Source organism: Macaca thibetana, chromosome 19 (assembly GCF_024542745.1).
Source record: "Macaca thibetana thibetana isolate TM-01 chromosome 19, ASM2454274v1, whole genome shotgun sequence".
Taxonomy (NCBI): Eukaryota; Metazoa; Chordata; class Mammalia; order Primates; family Cercopithecidae; genus Macaca; species Macaca thibetana.
The window spans coordinates 12318116-12336867 of NC_065596.1; the positions used below are offsets into that span (position 1 = coordinate 12318116).

The 18752-nt window shown below is 44.4% G+C and overlaps 2 protein-coding genes, 1 long non-coding RNA gene and 1 pseudogene across 3 annotated transcripts in view; 2 read left to right on the top strand and 2 right to left on the bottom strand.

Annotated features, from left to right (window-relative positions):
- LOC126942481 (zinc finger protein 44) overlaps positions 1-18752 on the top strand; it is a 414080-nt gene that overhangs the window by 322364 nt on the left and 72964 nt on the right. The window lies entirely within an intron of this gene.
- Positions 1-18752, top strand: part of ZNF823 (zinc finger protein 823) — a 445525-nt gene that overhangs the window by 135844 nt on the left and 290929 nt on the right. The gene's annotated exons all lie outside the window — the stretch shown is intronic.
- On the bottom strand, positions 23-17279 carry LOC126942912 (uncharacterized). Its single transcript, XR_007721636.1, has 3 exons — positions 17071-17279; positions 278-404; positions 23-75 (listed from the first exon to the last, which is right to left on the bottom strand). It is a non-coding gene; the product is annotated as an uncharacterized LOC126942912 (long non-coding RNA).
- Positions 10939-11561, bottom strand: LOC126942831 (probable ribosome biogenesis protein RLP24; annotated as a pseudogene).

The window sequence follows — 18752 nt, forward strand, 5'->3', positions numbered from 1 at the left end:
GCGTGAGCCACCGCGCCCGGCCGCTCCTGGGATTTTTGTATTCATTTTCAATGTTCTGGTCTTTCCATTTCTTCCCTAAAATACAGACACAGATACACAGGCCTGAATTAGTATAAAATTATGAAATAATTATTTGATTCTATGTTTATGATACACTGCAACCATTCCTCATTTATTCATCAAAGTATTGCCTGTCCATATTCCAAATTACTCAACAGAACTGATGAATGAGAAACACTTCTCTAATTCACTGAGTGAGTAATGTTGTCACCCTTACCTATAGAGGCCAGGTTCCTTAAGGTTTCTTGCATCACTTCTTGGTAGAGATTCTTTTGGGAAGGATCCAGCAAAGCCCACTCTTCTGGAGTGAAGTTCACAGCCACATCCTCAAAGGTCATTGAGTCCTGAAACATCCCACATGTGTAGAGAAGGATGGGTGAGACTGATAACACTGGACATCTATACCCTATTCCTAAGAAGTTCTCACAATGCTGTGGACTCCAAAGATTTCATTACTTGGACATCAGACCTCTTACTCTCTGCCTATACTCACTTTCTTCCATAAAGCAATTCTGATGCTACAATTTAACCACGGGGTAAAGCAACAGCAGAACAGGAAAATGTGTGAGTTTCCGGTGAATCCACATAAAAAGGTGTGCTGTCTGGGCTGCTCCTAATGTCTGTTTGTAGTGTGGGTCTGTAGTGCCTGCTGTAACCAAGTCCTGTGAATTCGCATGCAGAAAAAAGTTAACATAAGGAGTCTTGAGGCTGTGTATCCTTGAAAATGTCTGTTCCCAAGTTTAAAATTTGATGATATCTAGGAAGTAGATTTTGTTCTAAATACCAATGACAGAAACAAACAACTGGATTTTGTGAGGGGTCCATCAATCTAACTAATAAGACAGTTATAAATAGCTAAAAAAAACGAAAACAAAAACAAAAACAAAAAACCGAACGCATGAGAAGAAGCGATTCTGGGGATCTCTGCTTGGGTAGTAAAGCCTAAATTGTAACCAAATTGCTCATAGCTGAATGTCAACAAGGTTGAGAAGTAAAACCCCAGGGTGCCCAATCGTAACAAAAAGGCAAATATTTATCAAACATAAAAATGTTTGTGTGAACAGGTGTGGTGGCTCACGCCTATAATCCCAGCACTATTGGAGGCTGAGGTGGGCAAATCACTTGAAACCAGGAGTTTGAGACCAGCCTGGGCAACATGGTGAAACCCGTCTCTACTAAAAATAAGAAAATTAGCTGGGTGTGGTAGAACATACCTCTAATGCCAGCTACTTGGGAGACTGAGGCACGAGAATCACTTGAACCCAGGAGGTGGAGGTTCAGTGAGCTGAGATCGTGCCACTCTATGTACTCTAGCATGGAGACAGAGGGAGACTCTGTCTGAAAACAAAAACAAAATAAAACAAAACAAACTTTTGCTTATGAGAGGCCACCATTCACAGAGGGAGAAGGCAAACATGTGCTCTGTCTCAAGGATTATTAATGGTTCAGCCTTTCTGGAAAATAGTATGATAGTGCCTTTAAAAATAACAAAATTATGGCCAGGAAAGGTGGCTCATGCCTATAATCCCAGCACTTTGGGAGGCCGAGCAGGGCAGATCACCTGAGGTCAGGGATTTGGGACCAGCCTGGCAAAAATGGCAAAATCCTGTCTCTACTAAAAATACAAAAATTAGCCGGGTGTCGTGGCGCACACCTGTAATCCCAGCTACTTGGGAGGCTGAGGCAGGAGAATCACTGGAATCTGAGAGGCAGAGGCTGCAGTGAGCCAAGATTGCGCCACTGCACTGCAGCCTGGGTGACAGAGTGAGACTCAGTCTCAAAAACAAACAAAATTACCATATCTTCCAGTGGCTGACTTGTAGGTCTGTTTATACCAAATAAAAAAAAAAAAAAAATAGAAAACCAGGTCATGGAGACATATTTGAAAACCACTGTTGACAATGGCCAAGAGCTGGATCCATCCACATGTCCACTGATGGTTGTATGCATACAAAAATGTGGTAGGCATCTAAATACAATGAAATATGATTTAATCTTAGAAAATAACACCCTGTCCCATGCTTTATGCATGAAAATTCACGATGCTATGGAAATTACACAATGGCAGTCACACTCACACACACACACACACACACACACACACACAAAAAGAGTATGATTCATCATAGATAAGTTATACAGAGTTGTCTAAGTAAATTAATTGTACACTTAAAATTGCTTAAGCTAGTAAAATGTAATTTTACTTTATAGTAATTAAAAATAATAAATTCACTTTGGGAGGCCAAGGCAGGTGGCTCACGAGGTCAGGAGATCGAGACCATCCTGGCTAACACAGTGAAACCCTGTCTCTATTAAAAATACAAAAATTAGCTGGGCATGGTGGCGCACACCTGTAGTCCCAGCTATTCAGGAGGCTGAGGCAAAAGAATTGCTTGAACCTGGGAGGCGGAGGTTGCAATGAGCCGAGATCGGGTCACTGCACTCTAGCCTGGTGACAGAACGAGACTCCGTCTAAAAAAAAATAATAAACAAATAAATTACTGTCCTAAGTGTAAAACTGCTTGACCAAAACATAGGCAATGGGCTGGGTGCAGTGGCTCACAGCTGTAATCCCAGGTCTTTGGGAGGGCAAGGCGGGCAGATCACTGGAGGTCGGTAGTTCGAGACCAGTCTGGCAACATGCTGAAACCCCGACTACACTAAAAACACAAAAATTAGCTGCGGGTGGTGGTAGACACCTGTAATTCCAGCCCCTTGGGAGGCGGAGGTTGCAGTGAGCCAAGATCATGCCATTGCACTCCAGATGGGTCAAGAGAGTGAGACTCCATCTCAAAAAAAAAAAAAAAAAAAAGATAGCCAATGTATTCCAATAACATTTCTCCAAGATACATCCAAATGACCACAACACACATGAAAAGGTGCTTAACATCAGGAATTATTAGGTGTACTTATTTTTTTTGAGTCAGAGTCTTGCTCTGTCACCCAGGCTGGAGTGCAATGGCGCAATCTTGGCTCAGTGCAACCTCAGCCTCCTGGGTTCAAGCAATTGTCCTGCCTCAGCCTCCTGAGTAGCTGGGATTATAGGTGCCCACCACCACACCCGGCTAATTTTTGTGGATTTTTTTGTTTTGTTTTATTGAGATGGAGTTTTGCTCTTGTTGCCCAGGCTGGAGTGCAATGGCACGATCTCAGCTCACTGCAAGCTCTGCCTCCCAGGTTCACGCCCATTCTCCTGCCTCAGCCTCCTGAGTACCTGGGACTACAGGTGCCCATCACCACGCCCGACTAATTTTTTTTTTGTATTTTAGTAGTGATGGGGTTTTGCCGTGTTAGCCAGGATGGTCTCGATCTCCTGACCTCGTCATCTACCCACCGCGGCCTCCCAAAGTGCTGGGATTACAGACGTGAGCCAATGTACCCAGCCAACATAATAAAATTTTAAATACAGTCATATATGGCTCTGTGGGAAAATAAAAAACGATTAAAATCCTGCAGCTCTTTCAAATATGTCAGGGTGTATCCATAACTGAAGACGTCCTTTAGGGAGGGAAAGCAGGTATTTTGGAATATAATGAGGGAACCATATATTTAGGGATTGCCATTCCTAAAAAGAGCCAGCTGCGGGAGTCTTACGGACTCCTTCCTTCCTTGACCAAAGGTGAGTCAGGCTGCTCAGGCCCTCTTCTTGACCCATTTTGTCCTTCTCATGCAGAGCCCAGTTACATCAAAAATCCTTCTAAGGGAGTTCAGGGAGAATGCCCCCAAAACTTGATACTCAATCAAATTCCATTTCCTCAACCCATGATAATTCATCAAGTTTCTCTTCCTTGACTGGGCATGGTGGCTCACGCCTGTAATCCCAGCACTTTGGGAGGCCTGGGCGGGCAGATCACCTGAGGTTGGGAGTTAGAGACCAGCCTGACCAACACAGTATAATTGTGTATTTTTAGTAGATACTAAAAATAGTATTTAGTATCTACTAAAAATACAAAATTCACTTTGGGAGGCCGAGACGGGCGGATCACGAGGTCAGGAGATTGAGACCATCCTGGCTAACACGGTGAAACCCCGTCTCTACTAAAAAATACAAAAAAAAACTAGCCGGGCGAGGTGGCGGGCGCCTGTAGTCCCGGCTACTCGGGAGGCTGAGGCAGGAGAATGGCGGGAACCCGGGAGGCGGAGCTTGCAGTGAGCTGAGATCCGGCCACAGCACTCCAGCCTGGGTGACAGAGCGAGACTCCGTCTCAAAAAAAAATAAAATAAAAAAAATAAATAAAAATACAAAATTAGCTGGGCATGGTGGCGCATGTCTGCAATCCCAGCTACTCGGGAGGCTGAGGCAGGAGAATCACTTGAACACGGGAAGTAGAGGTTGCGGTGAGCCAAGATTGCACCATTGCACTCCAGCCTGGGCAACAAGAGCAAAACTGCGTCTCAAAAAAAAAAAAGAAAAAGTTTATCTTCCTTGTTTTGAGACAGAGTCTCACTCTGTCACCCAGGGTGGAGTGTAGTGGCATCATCTCAGCTTACTGCAACTTCCACCTTTCAGGCTCAAACGATCCTCCTACCTCAGCCTCATAAGTAGCTGGGACCAAAGGTGTGTACCACCACCCCCAGGTAATTGTTTGTATTTTTGGTAGAGATAGGGTTTTACCATGTTCTTGAGGCTGGTCTTGAACTACGATTGCTGAGCTCAAGCAATCCACCCGCCTCGGCCTCCCAAAGTGCTGGGATTACAAGTATAAGCAAATGCACTTGGCCCCTTTTCTTTTTTTAAAATGTACAGCACACGGTATTCCCAGTATTACTCTCATACAAGTAATAACCAGACCCAATCCTGGTAGGAACTGAGATCAAAAAAGATTAGGTGCATTCAGGCTGGTATGGCCATATGCTTTTCAATGTCTTGCTGGTATGGTGTCCTTTGAAACACAAGTTTAAAATTTCAATGCAGTCTAAATTACATATTTTTTCTTTGTTCCTAGTGCTTGTGTTGTCACATCATAGAATCTTTCCTAAATCCATGATCATGAATATTTTTGAATGGCACACTGTAGCATCAAGAGGGTAAGATTATCCTTTGTTCCCATGGGAGGATGAGAATGGGGTATTTGAATAATTCTGCAGGCTGACATAGAATTGAAACCCACTATACATTGGAGACTAAAACTATATAAATTTAGTATACTATAATGGCATATTACATTAAGCTGTTTACCATAATGCCATTTATATATAAAACAGCTATATACAACATTACAAGTTATATATAATATTTACCAGTTATCTATCATAACTATATACTATATATACTTCATTTGTGCATGTATATACATATGTGTATATATATGCATATTATAATGCTAGACTATAATACTATACATTAATATCTCTTTAAATGTTAACACACAAAGCCTCAACAATACACTTGCAAAGAGAATCCACCCATATATGACAACATCTGTACCCCATGATAAAGTGGGATTTAATTCGTGGAAGCAACACTGCTTAACATTTCTAAAAATCAACTTATACAATGCACGATAGTTACAGAATCAATGTCAAAAACCACAATCCAAACACATGCAAAAAAAAAAAAAAGTGACAAACCTCAACACTCCTTCAAAATAGAAATCAGGAATACAAGGGAACTTCTACAACCTACTATAAAATATGTATAAGGGTTGGGCACAGTGTCTCACACCTGTAATCCCGGCACTTTGGGAGGCCGAGGCAAGCAGATCACCTGAGGTTAAGAGTTCGAGACCAGCCTGACCCACCCAGTGAAACCCTGTCTCTAGTGAAAATACAAAATTAGCTGGGCATGGTGGCGCATGCCTATAATCCCAGCTGCTTGGGAGGCTGAGGCAGGAGAATTGCTTGAACCCAGGAGGCAGAGGTTACAGTGAGCCACGATGGCACCACTGCACTCCAGCCTGGGCAACAAGAGTGAAAACTTCGTCTCAAAAATAAATAAATAAAATGTGTATTAAAGTGCATAGTTACCATCCACTGACAGTTAACAACTCAATATAACTAATCAAACCTACAAGCTAATTATTTTCTCCAAATTGTTAAGCCAACACAGGCAAGCACTAAGGAAAGATTTTAAAAAGTAAAAGGAACTCAGCAAAACCAAACCCTGCCTGTTTACCAAAAACATCACCAAAAACTGGCACTTTCTGCTCAGTGACATGTTTAGTGGCCCCATTACCTTGACTGTACAAGCGTAGCATAATCATTTGTTCGTGAAACAGACTTGTAAGACTGGTCATATGAGGGTTTAGCTATCTCTTACTTTTTATCAGTGCAATTGACCTATCTGTGAAGAGGAAGAATACTTAAATATGATGAGAAGATTCTATGGAACTTAAATTTATTAGTCCACATATCTAATAATTAGCCTAACTTAACAGGTATTAACATTTTATCCAGTGAACTAAAAATTTTAGTTGAGGTGACCTCACAGCGCAATATAACCTCAAAATGATTTTGACTAAGACGTACTAGTCAAAGTAAACTAATCCTTCTTCTTAACAGTAAGTTTATCATTAACCTTCTCCTACTTATTCCCACCATTCTCACTATAGTATTGTTAACATTTGTTGAATGAATAGTTGAGGTTACATACAACTCTGCAAGGGACCTAACATCATAGGCTCATATGGATTATTCCAACCCTTTGCCAAAGCAATAAAGCTGCTCATTAAAGAACCACTACAAGGCCGGGCGCGGTGGCTCAAGCCTGTAATCCCAGCACTTTGGGAGGCCGAGACGGGCGGATCACGAGGTCAGGAGATCGAGACCATCCTGGCTAACACGGTGAAACCCCGTCTCTACTAAAAATACAAAAAAACTAGCCGGGCGAGGTGGCAGGCGCCTGTAGTCGCAGCTGCTCGGGAGGCTGAGGCAGGAGAATTGCGCGAACCCGGGAGGCGGAGCTTGCAGTGAGCGGAGATCTGGCCACTGCACTCCAGCCTGGGCGACAGAGCGAGACTCCATCTCAAAAAAAAAAAAAAAAGAACCACTACAGGCTGGGCATGGTGGCTAATGTCTGTAATCCCAGCACTTTGGGAGGCCGAGGTGGGCAGATCATCTGAAGTAAAGAGTTCGAGACCACCCTGACCAACATGGGGAAACCCCATCTCTACTAAAAATACAAAAGTAGCCATGCGTGGTGGCACATGCCTGTAATCCCAGCTACTGGGGAGACTGAGCAGGAGAATCGTTTTGTAAAAACTAAAGTAGAGGTTCCTCTTCAAAAACTTTCCTCCCTATCTAATTAAAAATAAATTATGCCGGGCGCGGTGGCTCAAGCCTGTAATCCCAGCACTTTGGGAGGCCGAGACGGGCGGATCACTAGGTCAGGAGATCGAGACCATCCTGGCGAACACGGTGAAACCCCGTCTCTACTAAAAAATACAAAAAAAAAAAAACTAGCCGGGTGAGGCGGCGGGCACCTGTAGTCCCAGCTACTCGGGAGGCTGAGGCAGGAGAATGGCATAAACCCGGGGGGCGGAGCTTGCAGTGAGCTGAGATCCGGCCACTGCACTCCAGCCCGGGCGACAGAGCCAGACTCCGTCTCAAAAAAATAAATAAATAAATAAATAAATAAATTATAACTTATCTTAAAAGCAAAATTTATTCAAAAACTTATACTAACATTCTTAAATATCTACTCACCGTAATAAGCAAAAATCAATATACTTTATATTCTTAACTCCCACAATTTAGCCTAAATATTTGCCCTGGCATGCTTATACTGGTCCGAGCAAACATTAAGTCATAGCCTGTTCCTCTTCCTTAAAGGTGTTTGTACCTTTCTCAACATTCCACAAGTTACTTCTTCCTTTATTCTCCCCTGTCTTTGCCTCTCTTAAAAAGTTCTGGCCGGGCGCGGTGGCTCAAGCCTGTAATCCCAGCACTTTGGGAGGCCGAGACGGGCGGATCACGAGGTCAGGAGATCGAGACCATCCTGGCTAACACGGTGAAACCCCATCTCTACTAAAAAATACAAAAAACTAGCCGGGCGAGATGGCGGGTGCCTGTAGTCCCAGCTACTCGGGAGACTGAGGCAGGAGAATGGCGTGAACCCGGGAGGCGGAGCTTGCAGTGAGCTGAGATCCAGCCACTGCACTCCAGCCTGGGCGACAGAGCGAGACTCCGTCTCAAAAAAAAAAAAAAAAAAAAAAAAAAAAAAGTTCTAAGTTATTAGCCAATCAGAACAAATACAAAATATGAGGTCCTGTTCCAGCCAGTGGAAACCAAACACAGCAGTAAGGTGGACACATCAGGTTATAAATAACCCTATCTCCTTTGTTCAGTATACTCTAGTAACAAAACTGCTAACAAATGTACCCTTTCTGCAGAAAGTATTAAAATGGCCTTACTAAAAAAATTTAATTTATGTTCAAATGCTATTTCTTTACAGCACTGGGAAACAAGCATCTCAAACAGCTTGAACCTGGAAGGCAGAGGTTGTGGTGAGCTCAGATCGCGCCATTGCACTCCAGCCTGGGCAACAAGAGCGAAACTCCATCTCAAAAAAAAACAAACAAAAACAACAACAACAACAAAAAACAGAACCATTACAACCACTAATGCCATCCATCCATCCTCCTTTATACCATCACACCTACCTCGCCCTGACCCTTGCATATGAATCCCTCCCTAACCCCCATTTCTTAATATAAATACAGGAGTATTATTTATTGTAGCCCATCAAGTTTAGCCATCTACTGCATTTTATGATCAGGATGAATATCCAATTCAAAATACGCACTAATTGGCACACTCCAAGCAGTAGCCCAGACGATCCCATAAGTTGCCTTAGGCTGGGCGCGGTGGCTCATGCCTGTAATCCCAGCACTTTGGGAGGCCGAGGCGGGCGGATCACCAGGTCAGGAGTTCGAGACCAGTCTGACCAACATGGTGAAACCCCCATCTCTACTAAAAATACAAAAAATTAGCTGGGCATGGTGGCACACACCTGTAATCGCAGCTACTCAGGGGGCTGAGGCAATAGAATCACTTGAACCCAGGAGGCAGAGGTTGCAGTGAGCCAAGATTACCCCATTGCACTCCAGCCTGGGGGAGACTCTTATCTCAAAACAAAAACAAAAACAAACAGTTGCCTTAGCCATTCCTTTTCTATCAGTTTTCTTGATAAGTGGGTCATTTCCTTTATCAACTCTTATCACACAAGAATTTGGATAATTTTATCATCACAACCCCTGGCCATAGTAGGATTCATTTCAATGCTAGTGGAAACTAACTGAGCCCCAGTCCACTTAGAAGAAGGCAAATCAGAACTAATCTTGGTCTTCAATGTCTACTATCCCTATTTTTAATTGCAGAATACACTAATATTAATATAATAAACGCCCTAAATACTACTATTTTACTAGGAGCATTACATGATATAGTCACACTAGAAATATACACAATTTTGTTACTAAAACACTTATATTAACAATTTTAGGCTGGGCGCAGTGGCTCATGCCTATAATCCCAGCACTTTGGGAGGCCGAGGTGAGCGGATGACTTGAGGTCAGGAGTTCGAGACCAACCTGGGCAACATGGTGAAACCCTGTCTCTACTAAAAATACAAAACTTAGCCAGGTGTCGTGGCGCGTGCCTGTAATTCCAGCTGCTTGAGAGGCCAAGGCATGAGAACTGCTTGAACCCGGGAGGCAGAGGTTGCACTGAGCTGAGATCACGCCACTGCATGCCCAGCCTGGGCAACAGAGCAAGACTCTGTCTCAAAAGAAAAAAAAAGAAAAACAATTTTATTCTTATGAATTCAGGTATCATACCCATGATTTTGGTATAATCACTTATGTGTTTTTTTTTTTTTTTACTTTTAAATTGGTTTTACATGCAAAGAATGAACAGATGTTTTCCCCTAAATTCTACTTTTCAAAAACAAGAGTTTGTTTTTTTGTTCTTTGTTTTTTTTTTGAGACTGAGTCTCACTCTGTTGCCCAGGCTGGAGTGCAGTGGTGCCATCTCGGCTCACTGCAATCTCCACCTCCTGGGTTCAAGCGATTCTCCTGGCTCAGCCTCCCAAGTAGCTGGGACTACAGGCACGTGCCACCATGCCTGGCTAATTTTTTGTATTTTTAGTAGCGACAAGGTTTCACCGTGTTAGCCAGGATGGTCTCGAACTCCTGACCTTGTGATCTGCTCTCCTCGGCCTCCCAAAGTGCTGGAATTACAGGCATGAGCCATCATGCCTGGCGACAAGAACTTTTTAAAAGAAAACCACATAATAGATTTTAAAAGGCAATGAGATTCCTCTGCTTCTAGATCATTGCTAGTCTAGAAAAATAAAGTTTGTTCTACCAGGAATCACAAGTTAGAACTGAGTATTCTCCAAAGTGGAAATTCTAGAGTGCAGTGCCATTCCAGGCAAAGATTATTCAGTTCTCATCCCCAATATCCACAACTACCTATCAGAACGATTAAACCAGGTCAAAACAGTGCAGCATGAGGCTTCATCAAACAATGCCATTATGCTCTTCTAAGATGCAAATAAACCCAAACAGGAAATACTAAAATCAAAATAATATTTGACATTGTCATACAAATTGTTAGGTCCTTGTTGTATTTCCCTTCTATAACTTTACATAAATATTTTACTCCAAATAATATTTTATTTTATACATCACTAGCCATGAATTTTTGCCATTAGTTATTATATAAATGCTGCCAAGTGCCATTATCCAAATGGTATAACCATGTTATGTCCACAATTCACTTCTATAGTTATAAGTAGAATTTTCATGATTTTACATAAGTACATCTATCCGTGAATATTTAACACTGAGATGCAATCTAATATCCGTAATATCTGATGTTTTGTAGATAGCAATGTAGGAAAAATATATTTTAATCACTTTTCATTTAAGTGACCTTATATAAAAAATAAACTAAGAATTTAGCAGTTCTAATTCTCCAAGGGGCTTTTTCAAATGTACATAAAGAAATGGTTACAGAGATTTTTAAGAAGCATATTCCATGTCCACATCCTGTTGTAAATGCTGTACCATTTTCTCTTCCAACTGCTTCCCTTTGCCTGCAAAAGGAGCTAGGATAAGATGGATGTTTTGCTTGACTTCTTTGATATCCTGAGCTTTCTGTAGCTCTTTATTTTTCTTCAATCAGTTTATTATAAATTCAGCTTGCCATTTCTGTTTGATCTCTTCAACTCTCTTCATTGCATCAACAGTTTTATTCCATAGCTCTTGCTGGTATTTGATAGGTTCATTTCTATGTTTCTCAAATTCAAATGAATTTTCCACTGTAAGCTCTTTACTGGTTGCTTTCCGGAATGCTTTCGTCCACCTAACCTTGTGAGGATTGCACTTCTTTTTAAAGTTTTTATGACATGTAGATTTACAAAACCTGAACACCTTGCAATTGTTGCAGAAGAACATCATGCCATGGCCAGGGTAGATGGGCCCCAAACAGAAATAACACTTCTTGATACACATGTTGAACCCGCATGGGTCCCCACCGACCAAACGCCCAACTTATGCATCTTCTGTGAAAAAACCGTTTACCCCAGACACGAGCCCTGTGTGTATGATATATCTCAATGCCCATCCTAATATCTAGTATCCCACCACAAACATAAAAAATATGTATGATAAAATGGTTACTTTAATAGAACAAATTATGGAGGTTTAAACCTTCTTATTACTAGAACTGTAGGAACTGAAGTCATTCCTGAGAATTCCAGATTCTCCATGGTACCAAGGACACCATATCCTACAGTAGGGTCAGTTAAATAAGCTACCCAGCCCATACCTTGAAAATGCTGGTTTATATCCTTCCCATTCAAATTCATCCCCTACATCTCCTCACTATTCTTTTTATACTATTTTCACAGAGACTCTGACTACAATAATGGACTCACATTGGCTCCTAATCTGAATGAGGTTAGAAATACGCTAGCCATTATCCCCATTCTAACTGAAAAAGTGCCTGTTCCACAGAAGTCACCACCAAAGTAGTTCCTTACATAAGCAACAGCATCTTTAATCCAAGGAGATCCTAGTAGTTATCAACAACAGTATGATACACTCCAGACAATGAACAATCACCAAAGCCCTAAACCAAACAGTATCCCTTATAATTATCATAGCACTGTTGATAAAATTAGGACTATCCCCCTTTTACTTCTGAAGTAATGCAAGGGGTCTAACTAATATCAAGTGTAATTCTCCTTACATGACAAAAACTAGCACCAATCTCCATTTTATTTCAAGAGTACCGATCAACAGACTGAAGCATACTATGGGAGATTGCAACACTATGGGAGATTGGTTAAGGGTGCCTTAACCAAACAACTCTGAAATATCTTGGCCTATTCAGCAATTGCTCACAACAAATTGAATAATCACAATTTTAACATCTAATCCTTCTTTCACAATCCTAAACGTATCAATTTATGTAAATCTAGCAATTACAATATTTATACTATTTAACCTAATATACACAAAACATTATTATTATCTACATATGTAATAAATTACCACTCCTAACTTCCATGATTCTCCTCACTCCCTAAGGGGGTTACCTCCAGCTATAGGATTTGTGTGCCCAAATAGGTATAGGGTAAATCCCAAAGTGCTGAGATCACAGGAATGAGTCACCATGCCTGGCCAAATGTAGTTTTTATTTTTTATTTTATTATTTATTTACTTTTATTTTTATTTATTTATTTTTTTGAGACAGAGTCTCGCTCTGTCACCCAGGCTGGAGTGCAGTGGCGCAATCTCCACTCACTGCAAGCTCCGCCTCCCGGGTTCACGCTATTCTCCTGCCTCAGCCTCCTGAGTAGCTGGGACTACAGGCACCCACTAACACGCCCGGCTAATTTTTTGTATTTTTTTTTTTTTTAGTAGAGACGAGGTTTCATTGTGCTAGCCAGGATGGTCTCAATCTCCTGACTTCATGATCTGCCCACCACACTGGGCAACACATAGTGAGACCCCATCTCTTTAAAATTTTGTAAAACAAAGACATAATAAATCTGTTATCAAGCCACAAAGACACAAAGATACTTTAAATGCGTATTTTCACATGAAACGAAGAGGTCGAAATGGCTACTTATAACATGATTCCAAGTACATGACATTCTGGACAAGGCAAAACTCTAGAGGCTATAAAATCATCAGTTGTGCAAAGGGATTAAGGGGTTAGTAGAAGAGAGGGAGGGGAGTGTGATGACTACATGAAGCAAAAGGGATTTTTAGGGCAGTGAAACTCTTCTGTATAAGACTGGTGGGTATAGGCCGAGCACAGTGGCTTGCACCTGTAATCCCAGCACTTTGGGAGGTCAAGGCAGGTGGATCACCTGAGGTCAGGAGTTCGAGAACAGCCTGACCAACATGGTGAAACCCCATCTCTACTAAAATACAAAATTATCCAGGTGTGGTGGCAGGCACCTGCAATCCCAGCTACTTGGGAGGCTGAGGCAGGAGAATCACTTGAACCCGGGAGACGGAGATTGCAGTGAGCCAAGATCACACCATTGCACTCCAGCCTGGGCAACAGAGTGAGACTCCATCTCAGTAAATAAATAAGACTGGTGGGCCAGGTGTGGGATTACAGGTTGGGATCATGCATGTAATCCCAGCACTCTGGGAGGCCAAGGCGGGTGGATTATCTGAGGTCAGGAGTTGGAGACAAGCCTGGCCAACATGGTGAAACCCTGTCTCTACTAATACAAATATTAGCCGGCACCTGTAATCCCAGCTACTTAGCAGGCTGAGGCAGGAGAGTTGCTTGAACCCAGGAGGCAGAGGCGGCAGTGGGCCGAGATCGAGCCACTGCACACCAGCCTGGGCAACAAGAGCGAAATCCTGTCTCAAAACAAACAAACAAAAAACAAAAACAAACAAAACTGGTGGGTATATGACACTTGTAGTTGTCAAAATCCTACTGCCATCCTGCTCACTGATGTGCTCAATGACGGTTTCTCGTCAACACTGTATTGTATCATTCCCCACCGCACTGTGTACCCCACATACATTTTGATTTGCTTCACCCTGTTGGGGTGGGTTTTCATTGTCCTGTGGAATCATATTCCTCATTCACTAGTCTGAGAGAATCCAGACGACAGGAATCATTTCTCTTTTCCTTCAATAGCACCATCCAATTGGCTGACTAGCCACGTTTCAAAGTAACAGAAACTGGAGTTGGAGGAGAAAAGCTGAGCACGGCAAGGAGTTGGCTAACTAGATGAAGAGTGTACCAGTCATCTCCTTTCACCCCGGAAAATTCAGTGGCTCTCTTTGGAGGCCCCACCCCCACACCACACGCTAACTTGTGGGAAGAGTGGCCCCAAGGGTGATACTCTCTAAACCCTCCTAGAGACATGGCAAGTGTGGGCATGTTGGGGTAGCCCCGGGCAGTTCTAAACCCCAACATCAGGGAAAGATAGGAGGGGTCTCCTGAAGATACATCACCCCACAAAGTTTCCAAAGGGGAACTGAGGCAAGAGAATAGGGTCTGGAGGCAGGGAACTTAAGGCCAATTTGTGCCGAGTTCCTAAAGCTGAATCAAGGAAAAACACCAAAGTCTGGGGTCAGGGAATCTAAGGCCAATAAATGCTGACTTCCCAAAGCTGGATCAAAAGGAAAACACCTGGGTCTGGGGGCAGGGAACCTAAAGCCAATTAATGCCAACTTCCAAAAGCTAAACCAAAAGGAAAAATCCCATCTCACCCATGGGATCAAAGACTACTCTCTCCTTACAACCCTTCCCCTTCCACCTTCTCAGATGGAAAGGAAAAGTGTATCTGCATAGGGCATCAATTAACCTCAGCCTTTAATTAGCCACGGACCAAATCCTTCATCCAGGACTAAATCCTACATCAAGAGAAGGGGTAGCCGAAAGGGACCTCAAAAGGAGTACTTAAAACCTAGAAAACTTTGTAACTGAGTCCTTGAGCCACTTGCTGGGCCCACTCCCATCTTGGAGTGCTTTCTCCCTTTAATAAATCTCTGCTGGCCGGGCGCGGTGGCTCACGCCTGTAATCCCAGCACTTTGGGAGGCCGAGACGGGCGGATCACGAGGTCAGGAGATCGAGACCATCCTGGCTAACACGGTGAAACCCCGTCTCTACTAAAAAATACAAAAAACTAGCCGGGCGAGGTGGCGGGCGCCTGTAGTCCCAGCTACTCGGGAGGCTGAGGCAGGAGAATGGCGTAAACCCGGGAGGCGGAGCTTGCAGTGAGCTGAGATCCGGCCACCGCACTCCAGCCTGGGTGACAGAGCAAGACTCCGTCTCAAAAAAAAATAAAAAATAAAAAATAAATAAATCTCTGCTTTTCTGTCGTTGCTTCCTTCCTGTGTTTCGTTAGTTACTTTGTTAGTGCGTTTTGTTCAATTATTTGTTCAAAATGCCAAGGACCTGGACAGCTCACACTCACAACCTTCTTTCAGGTAACAAAACCTCAAGTGCAAGATATTTGGAGCAGGTGTTTGTGCCCTAAGGAAAGATAACATGAGGAAAGGAACAAGGGTTTTTTTTCACTGGAGTGTCAAGATGTTATTTTCTACTTTCCTCTTATGTGAAATGTTCAGAAACAGAAATATTTTTAAAAGTTACCCGTGGTTCTGTTAAAAAAAAAATTAAGAAACCATTAAAATGCTTCATCTGTTTGAAGGAAAGGATGAATATATTGTACAATATAGAACAGATAGGCCGGACAGCTGGCTCATGCCTGTAATCCCAGCACTTTGGGAGGCCGAGCTGGGTGGATCACTTCAGGTCAGGAGTTCGAGACCAGCCTGGCCAACCTGGTGAAACCCTGTCTCTACTAAGAATACAAAAATTAGCCGGGCATGGTGGTGGACGCCTGTAATCCCAGCTACCCTGGGAGGCTGAAGCAAGAGAATCGCTTGAAGCCAGAAGGCAGAGATTGCTGCGACCGAGATGGCACCATTGCACTTCAGCCTGGGTGACTGAGGCTCCATCTTAAAAAAAAAAAAAGGACAAATAGTTGATAATACTGTGAATTGGAGAAGGGAAGTTAATGTTTGGAAATATGAGAAGGGAACTGAAAATGTAAGATGCTACCGCAGGCCTTTAAAGAGTTAGGCTGGGGTCATAGCGGGGAAGATGTGAGACCCTGCAGACCACAGATTTGGAAAATGGAGGGGGAAACCAGTCCATGTGGGCAGCGGGAGAAACCTTAAATAATCGGACTGAACTGTGCGCAGTGCACTAAAGTCCTACCTGAGGGCACTGAAATCCAACTCAACTGCAATATTTCCACGTTTCTGGTAACAAACCACACACCATGACTGCGCGCTTCTCATTCATGAATTCCCATTTGCACAAACTCTTGAATTTTTATCAGTGCCTCTTTTTTTTTTTTCTTTTTTTTTTTTTTTTTTTTTTTTTTTGAGGTGGAGTTTCACTCTTGTTGCCCAGGCTGGAGTGCAGTGGTGTGATCTCGGCTCACCGCAACCTCCACCTCCCGGGTCCAAGCGATTCTGCCTCAGCCTGCCGAGTAGCTGGGATTACAGGCACACGCCACCACGCCCGGCTAATTTTGTATTTTTAGTAGAGGCGGGGGTTTCTCCATGTTAGTCAGGTTGGTCTCGAACTCCTGACCTCAGGTGACCCACCTGCCTTCGCCTCCCAAGGTGCTGGGATTACAGGCGTGAGCCACCGCGCCCTGCCATTTTAACTTTTAAGAGGAGAAAAGACGACTGGGGACCCCACAGACCACCGCTTTTCTGACGCAAGAACCCCACACCCGAGACGGGATTCCCCCCATGATCCTCCCCATGGCCCAGCACAATCTGAGGAGACCCGCGGCTGAGGGCTCGGAGTTGCCCAAAGGGGGCTCCGGGACCGGGGCCGGGGCCGCAGTCGCTGTGCAGGGACGAGACAGGATGCCCCGGGTCAGGGATGCCGGCCCAGCCCCACAGACCCCGGAGTCGCCGCGGGGAGGCCCGGGACCTGCCACAGCCGGTTCTAACCAGCCCTTCGCCCCCGCCTCAGGATGCCTGGCCCCACACACTCACCATGCCTGAGCTCCCAACTTTATTCCCCAGGGCTCCTGCGACTAGAGAGGAACACAGCGCAGGTGACAGAGCGACAGGAGCTCTGGCGGAGAAACCTGGAGCCTCTCAGAGCCGAGAGTTCATAGAGCCGGAAAGAGAGTTCCAACGGTCGTTACCACAACAACAAATGAGACCGGGGGCGTGCGCCGGAGTCTCCTTCCCAAGAAAAACGGTTGTCAGGGTCCCGCCCCGGCGCTCCTGATTGGACCGTGCGCCCCGCCTCGCCCTCTGAGCCCTGAGTGACAGCAGAAGCCCGGGATAATGGGGCCCTGCGGCGCCAGACTGGTTCTATTCACTTCCTTTTTAAGGCCCATCTCCCTCCTTGTGCCCTGATCCTTGGATATTTGCATTTCCGCCAAACTTTCCTGAACTTCATTTATATATATATATATGATTGATTGGTTGATTGATTAACTGAAAGGGGTCTCGCTCTTCTCGCCCAGGCTGAAGGTGTAATGGCGTGACCTCGGCTCACTGCAACCTCTGCCTCCCGGGTTCAAGCGATTCTCCCGCCTCAGCCTCCTGAGTAGCTGGGATTACAGGCACCTGCCACCACGCCCAGCTAATTTTTGTTATTTTTAGTAGAGACAGGATTTCACCATGTTAGTCAGGTTGGTCTCGAGCTCCTGACCTCAGGTGATCCGCCCGCCTCGGACTCCCAAAGTGCTGGGATTACGTGAGCCACCGCGCCTGGCCTTTTTCCTGAACTTTAGAAAGGGCACTGACCTCTCCTTCACTCAATGGGCTTTCTCTGCTCCTTCCTCCTGCATCAGGTCACAGGTGTATGCAGGGGATTCCAGACTCAGTGTCTGATGGGGCGATCTGTTTGCCTCAGAGCAGGAGGGGAACCGAGACCAGGCCAGGCACGACTAGACCAGGAAAGAGAGACAGATGTCCTCCAGGGGCACAGGAATAGGGGATGAGGCATGGACAATGCTTCCTCACACATCTACCATCTCTCCTCACAGTATGGGAACACTCCCTCCTTCCAGAACTTCATTTTCTTTTCTTTTTTCCTTTTTTTTATTTTTTATTTTTTTGAGACGGAGTCTCTGTCCTCCAGGCTGGAGCGCAGTGGCGTGATCTCGGCTCACGGCAAGCTCCGCCTCCCGGAATCACGCCATTCTCCTGCCTCAGCCTCCCAAGTAGCTGGAACTACAGGCCCCCCGCCACCACGCCCGGCTAATTTTTTGTATTTTTAGTAGAGACGGGGTTTCACCGTGTTAGCCAGGATGGTCTCCATCTCCTGTCCTCGTGAGCCGCCCGCCTTGGCCTCCCAAAGTGTTGGGATTACAGGCGTGAGCCATCGCGCCCGGCCAGAACTTCATTTTCAACAGCAGGGAACTATCCCTTGGGGTCATTTTAAGCTTTTGACCTAAATAAACTGTCAACTTCATAAACCCTTTCTCCAGGTGATGTTTCAAACAATTCTCTCAAACTGACCTTCACAGATTTTCTTCCTATATACAAATTACAGCCTGACCCCAGTGACCCTATGCATGCCAAAACCAAAAACACTGCCCTCCAAATGGCCACAGGCTCCTGAGATCCAACCTCAGAAATGACAGAACACCTCCAACCCCCCCACCTGCCCCCTGTCCCCCACCCCAAATGCATCTGCACTTGGGTCTCCTGTGTTCCAG